General features: G+C 47.8%; 1 long non-coding RNA gene across 1 annotated transcript; it reads right to left on the reverse strand.

The window, feature by feature from the left end:
- Nucleotides 1–2,710: 2,710 nt before the first annotated feature.
- Nucleotides 2,711–13,357, reverse strand: LOC138781785 (uncharacterized). Its single transcript, XR_011361509.1, has 3 exons — nucleotides 13,239–13,357; nucleotides 12,740–12,830; nucleotides 2,711–2,911 (listed from the first exon to the last, which is right to left on the reverse strand). It is a non-coding gene; the product is annotated as an uncharacterized lncRNA (long non-coding RNA).
- Between the last annotated feature and the right edge of the window lie 274 nt (nucleotides 13,358–13,631).

Genomic DNA, 13,631 nt, shown 5'->3' on the forward strand with positions numbered 1-13,631 from the left:
AACCTGTTTTGATCCTTTTTTTTTTTTTTAATGGAAATAAATGTAAAACGAAAAGAACAGATTGCACAAAATTGCATCAGTTTTTTACCACAAAACGGATATGTTAAATGGACTGCAAAAATGCAGTGTGAACGCAGCCTCAGCTACACCATTCAGAATGTACCCTAAACTATTGGGATACACAGCTTTTATGTAATTTAGCTCTATAAAATGAAGCTAGTTCAATGCAAGACTATGGAATTTGTGTGCACTGTAAAACAGACCACTCAGAACGTACCAACAACGATTGAGGGTAAACCTCCGTGATGTATTTTAGCTCAAAGACAATTCCGAAGTCTCACACTGAACTAGCTACATTTGTTAATGTTTAAAGCAAATGTACCATCAGGTACATTCGCTTTAAAGGGGTTGTCCGGCGATAAAAAATTATTCACAGAATAACACACATTACAAAGTTATACAACTTTGTAATGTATGTTATGTCAGTGAATGGCCCCCTTCCCGTGTACCCGGAAGTGTGGTGCGCTATACATTACCTGTCACGTGCCGACGACGGTCTCCGATCCTCAGCAGTGACGTCTTCTTCGGGAGGCCGGCGGATCTTCCCGAGTGCCGGCCGTCCTCTGCAGCGTCATCCGAAGCTAAGCCGCGATTGGCTGAGCATAACTGTGCTCAGCCAATCGCGGCTGAGCGGCTGATGACGCGGCCACGTCATCAGCTGCTCAGCCGCGATTGGCTGAGCACAGTTATGCTCAGCCAATCGCGGCTGAGCTTCGGATGACGCTGCAGAGGGCGGCTGGCACTCGGGAAGATCCGCCGGCCTCCCGAAGAAGACGTCACTGCTGAGGATCGGAGACCGTGGACGACACGAGATGCGGTGAGTATAATGCACCACACTTCGGTGTCTAGCGTGGGTGGGGGGAAACACGGGGAAGGGGGCCATTCACAGACATAACATACATTACAAAGTTGTATAACTTTGTAATGTGTGTTATTCTGTGAATAATTTTTTATCGCCGGACAACCCCTTTAAGTGCTGCACATGAATAGTCGGTCCTTTTTTTTTTGAACCGCGGCCCGGTTCCTGCAGAGGGTGTTGGTTTAATACCGAGCACCGGCCCGGTATATTAGTTCTATTTATGTGGAACACTTAAAGCGAATGTACCTGATGGTGCATTTGCTTTAAATAGCACAATTACATTGGCCAGTAATCGAACAACATCATTGAAACATGTAACATCTAAACGTACTGAAATATATACAGTTTGCCCATGGGGTGGTAAGGCACAAAGTCCACTCCGGGTCTGGGTTCAGGGAAATCACCATCCCGCTAGACCTTCTAGTAGTGGTGGAGTCCAAAGTGTCTCAACATCACAGGGGAGCCCTTTCTAATGGAGACAATGTCCTCCGCCCGTTTCCAGAACATTGAGGGGCCAATCAAAGGAAAAGGGCAGTCGAGTCGAAACTACAGACGGTTGTCTGCATCCTGTATTTATAATTATAACTCATCCTATATTGTCTTTATCTTTGCGTAGCACATTTACTTTTTACAATAGGTTAACAACATTGTTCAAATATTTAACACCAATCTACATATGTAATCACCTTTATCAAAGTTATTCCACATATAAGAGATTTCTAACCCGCAGGGTTAGCAAACGAATGCCGATCAGTGAGATTGGCACTCGTTTGCTGTGCCTCAACATGGCACGAGAAATCAACCATCTGGGCTGCATGAACGATGACTATATCGTTCGTGCAGCCTGGGAAACTTACAGCACATATATGTATATATCTGGGCTGTCAGTTTCCAGATCACAAGCAGTGTATACTTACCAGGCTGTTTATGATCCGGTATCTGTCTTCTCCAGTCCTCTGGCCACCGGCTGTATCTTCAGGACCTGCCTCCTCCAGTTGTCAATCATCGCAGAGGAGGCGATAGCAGCCTGAAGATACAGCTGGTGGCTGGAGAACTGAAGAAGCCAGACTGCTGCCTGTGATCTGGACAGATTGGATATATACATATCTGTTCTGTCAGTTTCCCTTTACCATTATTGGCTGTATAAATCCCTGTTTACACAGGGAGATGTGCAGCCGATAAAGAAATATTTAAAGCAGATTCTAAACAGATGATCAGCTGATAACCAGGCAATCAGTCTTCGGCTGATTGCTGTTACTTTTACACGGGCCAATTATTGCCGCAGGAGCGTTTCTAGAGACACCCCAGCCAATATCAGCCCGTGTAAAAGGCCATTAAATTTTGTCATGATTGGTTAAAAGGGTTATCCAGCACTACAAAAACATGACCACTTTCCCCCTACCCTTGTCTCCAGGTCAGGTGTGGTTTGCAATTAAGCTCAATTTACTTCAATGGAACTGAGTTTCAAACCCCACCCAATCTGGAGACAAGAGTGGAGGAAAAGTGGCCATGTTTTTGTAGCACTGGATAACCCCTTTAAGTATGCTCACAAGACTTCCAAATGGCTAGAGGTAGAGATGGGCAAATCTACAGTAGGAACTAAGGTAATCGCTTCATTCCTATCAGGATTCAGCTCATCAGGCTGCAGGCTTTAAAGTCTGCGACACTCTGTGCCGCTCCTCCCCAGGTGCTGGGAAAAGATGGATCCAGTCCTGGGGAACTTCTCCCAGTTTCTCAGGATTGGATCCATCTTTTCCCAGCACCCAGGGAGGAGCGGCACAGAGCAGACCAGACTTAAAAGCCCACAGCCTGATGAGCTGAATCCTATAAGCAACAATGGGAAACGGCTCTCGCTGTGTACACATTGCATCCATACAGCAAATAAAGGAGATCTACCTTACCTGTGTGTTCTGCGTCCTGTGCTTGCATCCAGACACCTCTTATTTCTCACTTCACAACATGACAGTGGTCAGTAGGGTCCTCACCAACAACCTTTATATGGATCAGAGAGAAAATACATCAATATAATAATATAGTGTCGTATTATAAAGGGATTATGTGGGGACAAGGAATATTATCTCTAAGTCATGTGCGAGAAAATTAGTGGCGTGTGTAATGGTCTGTAATGGCGTCATTACAGAGATCCCTAATAGAGCGAAGCTGCAGCCAGTTCTCTCATCATGACAGCAGAGCAGTTGTGTCCTCAGCCGCTTCAGTCAGTGTAGGAAACATCCAAAACAACTATCAGAACTTTTACCATGATGACTACCGCCCCCTGCAAGATACAGGACCCCAGTGACAATGGGTCGTTACTAATGGTAAAATGTATGTATGTGTGTTCTAACCTACATCCTCACTCTGTAGGGACACCAGTGCTGTAGTCCCTGTCAGCAAAAAGATATCGCCCACAAAAAGCGGGGAACTTTAGGCTTTGTTCACATATAATATTTCTGCCAGTCTTTTTTCAACCGAAACCAGGAGAGGAACTGACAGAGCAAAATTATAATGGTAAGATTGCCTAGTTTCTGTGTTTTCAACCCACTCCTGGCTTTGTTTAAAAAAAAAAAATAAAATCTGACCAAAAGCCTGATGGAAATACTATATGTGAACATAACCTTAAAGTGAGCAGGTTAGATAGGTGAAAGAGATGCATAGCTTCTGTGTATAAAGCACAAAGGGGCATTATTGGTGTGAGAGCACAAAAGACACAAAATACTGTATGTGAGGCATCCAGTGGCAAATTATAATGTGGGTGGTTTGAGCGGCCTCCTGGGGGCCCACAACTGTCCAAAGCACCCACATTAAGGGATGGAAAAAAATAAGTAAAATTCACTTCTAAGACAGTCCCCTGTCACTGCAGCTCTCCCAGCATACTGTCCTCTTCTGTCCTCCAGCACAGGCAGTATCTATTGCGGACACTGGTCACTGACACGCCGATCGTTCCGTGTAAACAGTCGTCGCGCGATAGTCCGGCCGCTCGCCGCCCGCAGCCCCGCCCGCCGCCCGGCCCCCTGCTGGCAGCCCGGCCCCCCGCTCATCCCCAGCCCCCTGCTCGATCGCCACCCCCACCGCCGCTCTGATAGCCACCCCCGCCGCTGCTCCGATCACCACCCCCGCCGCCCCGATCGCCACCCCCTCCGCCCCTGCTCCGATCGCCGCCGCTGCTCCGATCGCCCCCACCGCAAAGAACATACGTTACCTGCTCTGCGCAGCAGGTCTTCCGACATCCTCGGCTCCCCTCTTCAGCACATTGATTGGCTGAAGAGATGAGCCGGGAATTTCAAACGGCTCCCCTTCAGCCAATCAGTGCTGAAGAGGAGCACTGATTGGCTGAAGAGGAGCCATTTGAAATTCCCGGCTCATCTCTTCAGCCAATCAATGCGCTGAAGAGGGGAGCCGGGGATGTCGGAAGACCTGCTGAGCGGAGCAGGTAACGTATGTTCTTGGCGGGGGCGGTGGGGGCGATCGAGCGGTGTCGGGGGGGGGGGGGGCGCGACCGGAGCGGCGGCCGGGGGGCGATTGGAGCGGCGGCCGAGGTGGCGATCGGGGCGGCGCAGGGGGCTGCGGTTGAGCTGGGGGGCGGGCTGCGGGCGGGCCCTTTTACACAGAAAGATTATCTGACAGATTATCTGCCAAAGATTTGAAGCCAAAGCCAGGAATGGATTTGAAAAGAGGCGAAATCTCAGGCTTTCTTGTATGACCTGATCTCTGTTTATAGTCTGTTCCTGGTTTTGGCTTCAAATCTTTGGCAGATAATCTGTCAGATAATCTTTCTGTGTAAAAGGGCCCTTAGGGTCCATTTACAAGGAAAGATTATCTGGCAGATTATCTGCCAAAGATTTGAAGCCAAAGCCAGGAATGGATTCGAAAAGGGGAGAAATCTCAGGTTTTCCTTTATGACCTGATCTCTGTTCAAAGTCCGTTCCTGGCTTTGGCTTCAAATCTTTTGCAGATAATCTGTCAGATAATCTTTCTGTGTAAATGGACCCTAACACATGCTACCTGTGCCAGAAGAGAACAAGGGAGAGCAGAGCCAGGAGACTCTTGGCGATGGGGGAACATATGGGAGGCAAGGTTTTGTTTTTTTTGTGCACTCACTGGCCCCGTGGGGTTGGGGATCACACTGGGGGCCATCTACTAAAGGGGGGGGGGGGGGGACTGGGGTCATCTACTGACTGGGGCCATCTATCAGGCGGACTACACTTGGGGCTATATACTGATGGGGGACTTCAATAGGGGCCTCATACTGACTGGGGTCCATCTAGTAAAGAGGGACTACACTTGGGGCTATATACTGATGGAGGGACTACAGTGAGGGAATGTTCCTCTGCATTGAGGGACCCAGGGTGCATTTAATTCATCACTGAGTATAGGCCCTGCGGTATTATAGGTGTATTTACTAAAAATAGAGGGCAGTTGTGTTTCCACATTGACTGCTTGCTAGAGATCTAGGTAGGGGCTAGCGACGCCAGTGATCGATGCTGCAAAGGCCATCCCCAGACTACTGGTGCACGTGCAGCTGTACTGAACAGGACTGGATGCGAGGACAGGAACTATAGCATTACTGTTTGAGACTGAACATGACAAGTCATGGGGTAATTATATTTTTCTGATGATTTATATATACAAATACAGATGATAAATGGTTTACTAATTAAAAATAAAACAACCTGCATAGTGAAAACTTACCAGTAGATGGCGCCATATAACAAACTATAATTCTCTCATCCACCTTCAGATAATAAAGATATTGTATTCTGATGCTTTCAAATACGAGTTATTTGATGTAAAATTTCTTAATACTGGAAAGATTTGGTGCCATAAGTCTCTACAGTGTACAGTCATGGCCAAAAGTTTTGAGAATAATACAAATATTAATTTTTACAAAGTCTACTGCTTTAGTTTTTAAAATGGCAATTTGCATTGACTCCAGAATGTTATAAAGAATAATCAGCTTAACAGCAATTACTTGCAAAGTCAATATTTGCCTAGAAAATGAACTTTATCCCCCAAAACACATTTCAACATCATTGCAGCCCTGCCTTAAAAGGACCAGCTAACATCGTTTCAGTGATTGCTCCATTAACACAGGTGTGGGTGTTGATGAGTACAGGGCTGGAGATCAATCTGTCATGATTAAGTAAGAATGACACCACTAGACACTTTAAAAGGAGGCTGGTGCTTGGCATCATTGTTTCTCTTCTGTTAATCATGGTTATCTCTAAAGAAACACATGCAGTCATCATTGCGCTGCACAAAAATGGCCTAACAAGCAAGAGTATGGCAGCTAGAAAGATTGCACCTCAGTCAACAATCTATTGCATCATCAAGAACTTCAAGGAGAGAGGTTACATTGTTGCTAAAAAGGCTCCAAGGCTCCCAAGAAAGACCAGCAAGCGCCAGGACCGTCTCTTAAAATTGTTTCAGCTGCCGGATCGGGCTACCAGCAGCGCAAAGCTTGCTCAGGAATGGCAGTAGGCAGGTGTGAGTGCATCTGCACGCACGGTGAGGCGGAGACTCTTGGAGCAAGGCCAGGTCTCAAGGAGGGCAGCAAAGAAGCCACTTCTCTCCAGAAAAAACATCAGGGACAGACTGATATTCTGCAAAAGGTACAGGGAGTGGACTGCTGAGGACTGGGGTAAAGTCATTTTCTCTAATGAATCCCCTTTTCTATTGTTTAGGACATCTGACAAACAGCTTATTCGTAGAAGACGAGGTGAGCGCTACCACCAGTCTTGTCTCCGTCCAACTGTAAAGCATCCTGAAACCATTCATGTGTGGGGTTGCTTCTCAGCAAAGGGAATCAGCTCTCTCACAGTCTTGCCTAAAAACACAGCCATGAATAAAGAATGGTACCAGAATGTCCTCCAAGAGCAACTTCTCCCAATTGTCCAAGAGCAGTTTGGCAATCAACAATGCCTTTTCCAGCATGATGGAGCACCTTGCCATAAAGCAAAAGGTGATAACTAAATGGCTCAGGGAACAAAACATAGAGATTTTCGGTCCATGGCCTGGAAACTCCCCAGATCTTAATCCCATTGAGAACTTGTGGTCAATCATCAAGAGACAGGTGGACAAACAAAAACCAACAAATTCTGACAAAATGCAAGCATTGATTGTGCAAGAATTTACTGCTATCAGTCAGGATTTGGTCCAGAAGTTGATTGAGAGCATGCCAGGGAGAATTGCAGAGGTCCTGAAGAAGAAGGGTAAACACTGCAAATATTGACTTGCTGCATTAACTCATTCTAACTGTCAATATAAGCTTTTGTTACTCATAATATGATTGCAATTATATTTCTGTATGTGATAAAAACATCTGACAAATACACATAAAAACCAGAGGGCAGCAGATCATGTGAAAATATAATATTTGTGTGATTCTCAAAACTTTTGGCCATGACGGTATGTGTTCCACAAATTACTGTAATGGCATGTTTCATTTCATTGTGAGCCCTAATGGGGACATGGATCAATGTCGTGGGCACTAGTACACTTGGAAGTAACCTTTCACAACCCTTACATTTGGGCCCGCGGAGCGGGAATCAGGGTACAATTGTGATATGGTAATTAAATGGTTATTCCAGGACTAGAATATCCTTAGCATGGACCACAGATCAGCTCTAAAGTTTTAGTAGCCACTGTGCCTGGTATTACAGTTCAGGTCAATGGGACTGAGCTACAATATCAGGCACAGCCACTACTGAAACTACAGCCTTAAGTATACCGCCTCATGGTGAGAATTGGACCACTAATAACGCGAAATTGATGGCCTATCATAGGGAAAATATCCATATAAAGCTTGGAACATGGAAACACAGTGTCTGAATTAGTAGTTTGGTTATGCTTACATGTCCCAGCTTACAGGTAAAATAATACAGCGTACAGGTATAATTAAAGAGTAAAGAAAGATGGCAGCACCCTCCCTCACATATATGTTTATTCACCAAACCTTATGGCATACAAGCAAGTAAAATTGTACGATAAAAAAACTGCCATTATGGATTCGGATATGCTTCATACACAGAGGAGGTCATTTAAAAGGAAAGTCTTAAATAAGTCCCCAGGTGTAAACCTTAATAATTCAAGCGCAACACATCCTCCTCACCTTGCTGCACTTGGGACTTTTTTTTTTTTTGTTATAATGGAAGTCAATGTAAAAACAGATCCAAACGTATTGCACAAAATGACATCCGTTTTTCATCAGTTATTCTTCATAAAACATATCCGTTATCCCAGCCTAAGCTGTACCACTCAGAATGTACCCTGAACTATTGGGATACACAGCTGTGATGTAATTTATCTCTATAAAATGAAGCTAGTTCAATGCAAGAGTACATGTGCACTGCAAAATAGAACTATTGGGGATAAACCTCTGTGATGTATTTTAGCTCTATGAAAGGTATATAGTTGAATGTAAGACTTTGTAATTGTCTTTATGTTTAAATAGCACATTTACATTGGCCAATAAGTTAACAACATTGTTAACACATGTATCACCAAAGCTTACTGGAAAATACAGTTAGCCCATGGGGTGGTAAGGCACAGAGTCCACTCCGGGTCTAGGTTCAGGGAAATCACCATCCCGCTAGGCCTTCTAGTCAGGGGCGTAGCTAATGTCTCCTGGGCCCTGGTGCGAGAGGCCAACTTGGGCCCCCCCCCCTCCTTTCACGACCCCCCCATCCCCCCCCCCCCTCCTTTCACGACCAAATGATGCTATTGTTGTGTGTGTGTGTGTGTGTGTAATATATATATATATATATATATATATATATATATATATATACACAGTGGTGCCTTGGATTATGAGCATAATTCGTTCCAGGACCGTGCTTGTAATCCAAATCCACTCTTAAACCAAAGCAAATTTTCCTATAAGAAATCATGTAAATGCAGACAATTGGTTCCACACCCCAAATATATTTATTATTCTGTACTGTACAGTAATGGAGAGGATGGGAAACACAAGGGCTGACAGAGACTGCAGGGAGCAGGAAGGAATGAGCAGGGCAGATGTGGGCACATACATGCAGCACTCTCTGTCCGGGGAGAGAGGGGTTACAGCTATGGAGAGATTACCCCCCCCCCCCACAGTCCTGTCCCCTGATGTAAGCCCCAGCCTGAAGGGGATCTGCTATGATTTTGAAGGTGTTTAGAGTACAGTGCTGTAGACCCCGCTATGCAGGCCATGCCCCTTCTCCACTCGCGCTCCCACCCAATACAGGAAGTTCTTAAACCAAAGCAATGCTCTTAAACCAAGTCACAATTTTGAAAAACTGTGAGCTCTTAAACCAAAACGCTCTTAAACGAAGTTACTCTTAAACCAAGGTACCACTGTATATATATATATATATATATATATATATATATATATATATATGTATATATATATATATACACACACACACACAAAGACAGATATTACCTATTACCGCCATACTGTTACCGACCAAATCCTGTATACTGAGACCAATATTACCAGTAATACCAGTATATAGGGAGGAAACATTACCGCCACACCACAACCACTACCATCACCACCATATTGTTACTGACCAAATCCAGTATACTAAATCACCTCATCCAGTCATATAGAGGTGGCCCCAGCTCTACACAGGCTCTATACACCATATACATTACTGTGCAGTTATATCAGGTGACTCACAGGAGACGTCTTTTCTGATCGGAGTTCTTTCCTTTTCATTATCTTCTCCATCTGCCCTGGGCCGTTATGAGAACTTCTCCGAGCCACGAATCCACAGAATCTGCCAGACAGACATATTAGGCTCCACACTCTGACACCATCCTCATCTCTCTACACACTGCACATCTGTACTGTCTCCTTTACACCCTCATTTAGTGGGTAGCCCTGACTCTATGTGACCTCCTAATATATGCCCCCCTCTGTGTATTCCCTCTCCCCCTATGTTGCCCCCCCAAATAGATGGCCCCCTCTACCCCCTCCCTTATAGATGGCCCCCTCTACCCCCTCCCTTATAGATGGCCCCCTCTACCCCCTCCCTTATAGATGGCCCCCTCTCCCCCCACCCTCCCTTATGAATGGCCCCCTCTCCCCCCACCCTCCCTTATGAATGGCCCCCTCTCCCCCCACCCTCCCTTATAGATGGCCCCCTCTCCCCTCACCCTCCCTTATAGATGGTCCCCTCTCCCCCCACCCTCCCTTATGAATGGCCCCCTCTCCCCCCACCCTCCCTTATGAATGGCCCCCTCTCCCCCCACCCTCCCTTATAGATGGCCCCCTCTCCCCCCACCCTCCCTTATAGATGGTCCCCTTCCCCCCCCCTCCCTTATAGATGGTCCCCTTTCCCCCCCTCCCTTATAGATGGTCCCCTTTCCCCCCCTCCCTTATAGATGGTCCCCTTTCCCCCCCTCCCTTATAGATGGTCCCCTTCCCCCCCCCTCCCTTACAGATGGTCCCCTTTCCCCCCCTCCCTTATAGATGGTCCCCTTTCCCCCCCTCCCTTATAGATTGTCCCCTTTCCCCCCCTCCCTTATAGATGGTCCCCTTTCCCCCCCTCCCTTATAGATGGTCCCCTTTCCCCCCCTCCCTTATAGATGGTCCCCTTTCCCCCCCTCCCTTATAGATGGTCCCCTTTCCCCCCCTCCCTTATAGATGGTCCCCTTCCCCCCCCCCCTCCCTTATAGATGGTCCCCTTTCCCCCCCTCCCTTATAGATGGTCCCCTTTCCCCCCCTCCCTTATAGATGGTCCCCTTTCCCCCCTCCCTTATAGATGGTCCCCTTTCCCCCCCTCCCTTATAGATGGTCCCCTTTCCCCCCCTCCCTTATAGATGGTCCCCTTTCCCCCCCCTCCCTTATAGATGGTCCCCTTTCCCCCCCTCCCTTATAGATGGTCCCCTTTCCCCCCCCTCCCTTATAGATGGTCCCCTTTCCCCCCCTCCCTTATAGATGGTCCCCTTCCTCCCCCCCCACCCTCATAGATGCCCCCCTCCTTTCCCCCCACCCTCATAGATGGCCCCTCTTTCCCCCCCACCCTCATAGATGGCCCCCTCTTTCCCCCCACCCTCATAGATGCCCCCCTCCTTTCCCCCCACCCTCATAGATGGCCCCCTCCTTTCCCCCCACCCTCATAGATGGCCCCCTCCTTTCCCCCCACCCTCATAGATGGCCCCCTCCTTTCCCCCCACCCTCATAGATGGCCCCCTCCTTTCCCCCCACCCTCATAGATGGCCCCCTCTTTCCCCCCACCCTCATAGATGCCCCCCTCCTTTCCCCCCACCCGTACAGGCTGATAAAAAAAACAAAACTTAACTCACCTGACATCGCGCTCCCACGTTGATCCTCACTCCTTCGCCTTCGGTCTGTCCCCGGCTGCTGCGCGGCTGCCGGGGGTGTCGCGTCTTATCCCCGGCAGCGCGCGCATCCCAGAACTCCCTGCGCGCCGGAAACCGGAAGTCAGGGCCCAAGGCGCGCAGGGAGTTCTGGGATGCGCGCGCTGCCGGGGGTAAGACGCGACACCTCCGGCAGCCGCGCAGCAGCCGTGGGAAAGACGGAGCCAGTCTCTTGTGACCGCAAGCAAAACAATGCTTGCGGTCACAAGAGTGATTGATCGGGGGGCCCCGCGGGCCCCCCTTGTGGCGGGCCCGGTCGCGGCGGCGACCCCCGCGACCACGGTGGCTACGCCACTGCTTCTAGTAGTGGTGGAGTCCAAAGTGTCTCAGCATCACAGGGGAGCCCTTTCTAATAGAGACAATGTCCTCCGCCCGTTTCCATAACATTGAGGGGCCACTCAAAGGAAAGGGAAAGTCGAGCCGAAGCTGCAGACGGTTGTCTCCAATTTTTATTCCACTGCGGATACGGAATGTGGCCCCTTTAACCCCCCCGCCGGGAGCATACATTACCTGCTCGAAGCCGCGGCTGTGTGTTAGGCTCCCTCACACGCAGCCATGACGCTGAGCAGGTAATGTATGCTGCAGGCCAGGGGCTGCTAGAGGCGGGATGCGGGGGATTAAAGGACCAGATCACATACTAGCAGCAGAATTAAAATTCAGCTGCAGGTATGTGACACCCTCAACTTCACTGTACCTGGATTCACAGTGGATTTCGCTGCAAACTCGCAGCGTGAAATCCTCTGCAAATCCAGTAGGTGTAAAGCTACCCTAAAGCAGGTCCTTAACAGACGATCAGCTGATAACCAGGCAATTGATCGGTCTTCGGCTGATTGCTGTCACTTTTTACACAGGTCGATTATCGCTGCAGGAGTGTTTCTAGCGACACTCCAGACAATATCAGCCTGTGTAAAAGGGCTATTAAGTTTTGTTGTGATTTGTTAATTATGCTCACATGACTTTCAAATGGCTAGAGGTAGAGATGGGCAAATCTACAGCAGGAAGGAAGCTAATTGCTTCATTCCTATCAGGATTCTGCTCATGAAGCTGCAGACCTTGAAGTCTGCTCCGCTCTGTGCCGCTCCTCCCCAGGTGCTGGGAAAAGATGGATCCAGTCCTAGGAAACTTCTCCCAGTTTCCCAGGACTGGATCCATCTTTTCCCAGCACCCGGGGAGGAGCAGCACAGAGCGGAGCAGACTCCAAAGCCCGCAGCCTGATGAGCTGAATCCTGATAGGAATGAAGCGATTGGCTTCGTTCCTACTGTAGATTCGCTCATCTCTAACTATAGCGCTACACTACTGAACTGATATAGTTTAGGCTACTCAGTGTCCATATTATTTGTCTGTTGACCATGAAAACCAACACCCATTGAAACTAATTGAGATCAATGGGAAACGGCTCTCACTGCACACAGGACATCCATGCAGCAAATAAAGGAGATCTCCCTTACCTGTGTGTTCTGCGTCCTGTGCTTGCATCCAGACACCTCTTATTTCTCACTCCACAACATGACAGCGGTTAGTAGGGTCCTCACCAACCACCTTTATATGAATCAGAAAGAAAATACATCAATATAATAATATAGTGTCGTATTATAAAGGGATTATGTGGGGACAAGGAATATTATCTCTAAGTCATGTGAGAGTTTCTGCACAGAAAATTAGTGGTGTGTGTAACCCCAGCAGGAGAGGCAGGAGAGCCGACCTGATTCAGCACCGCTGCATCCCGCTTACATGAATGGCGTCATTACAGAGACCCCTAATAGAGCGAAGCTGCAGCCAGTTCTCTCATCATGACAGCAGAGCAGTTGTGTCCTCAGCCGCATCACAGTCAGTGTAGGAAACATCCAAAACAAATATCAGCACTTTTACCATGATGACTACCGCCCCCTGCAGGATACAGGACCCCAGTGACAATGGGTGGTTACTAATGGTAAAATGTATACATACCATAGTCTGGCTCTCAGGCTCCATGATATCTTGTTTCAAGCTGCTCTACGTCGGTGCTGCTTTGCTGTGTTGCTAACAACTGCCTAGCAACCACAGTGCAGCTTATAGTGCTCCAGCAGTGAAAGCTGCCCTGTGATTGGCTGCCTATAGCAACAAATCACAGTGCAGCTTATAGCACTTTAGCAATGAAAGCTGGCCTGTGATTGGCTGCCTATAGCAGCCAATAACAGTGCAGCTTAGAGAGCTCTAGCAGTAAACACTGGCCTATGATTGGGCACCATTTATCTCCATTACTTCTAGTATATGCTTATAGGCCCTGTAATTTCAGGTCCTGTCAGTTTGTATGGTATCTATTATAGACAAGGAAACCATGCAGTGTTCTAACCTACATGT

The sequence above is a fragment of the Dendropsophus ebraccatus genome, unplaced genomic scaffold (genome assembly GCF_027789765.1).
Source record: "Dendropsophus ebraccatus isolate aDenEbr1 unplaced genomic scaffold, aDenEbr1.pat pat_scaffold_997_ctg1, whole genome shotgun sequence".
In the NCBI taxonomy this organism is placed as follows: domain Eukaryota; kingdom Metazoa; phylum Chordata; class Amphibia; order Anura; family Hylidae; genus Dendropsophus; species Dendropsophus ebraccatus.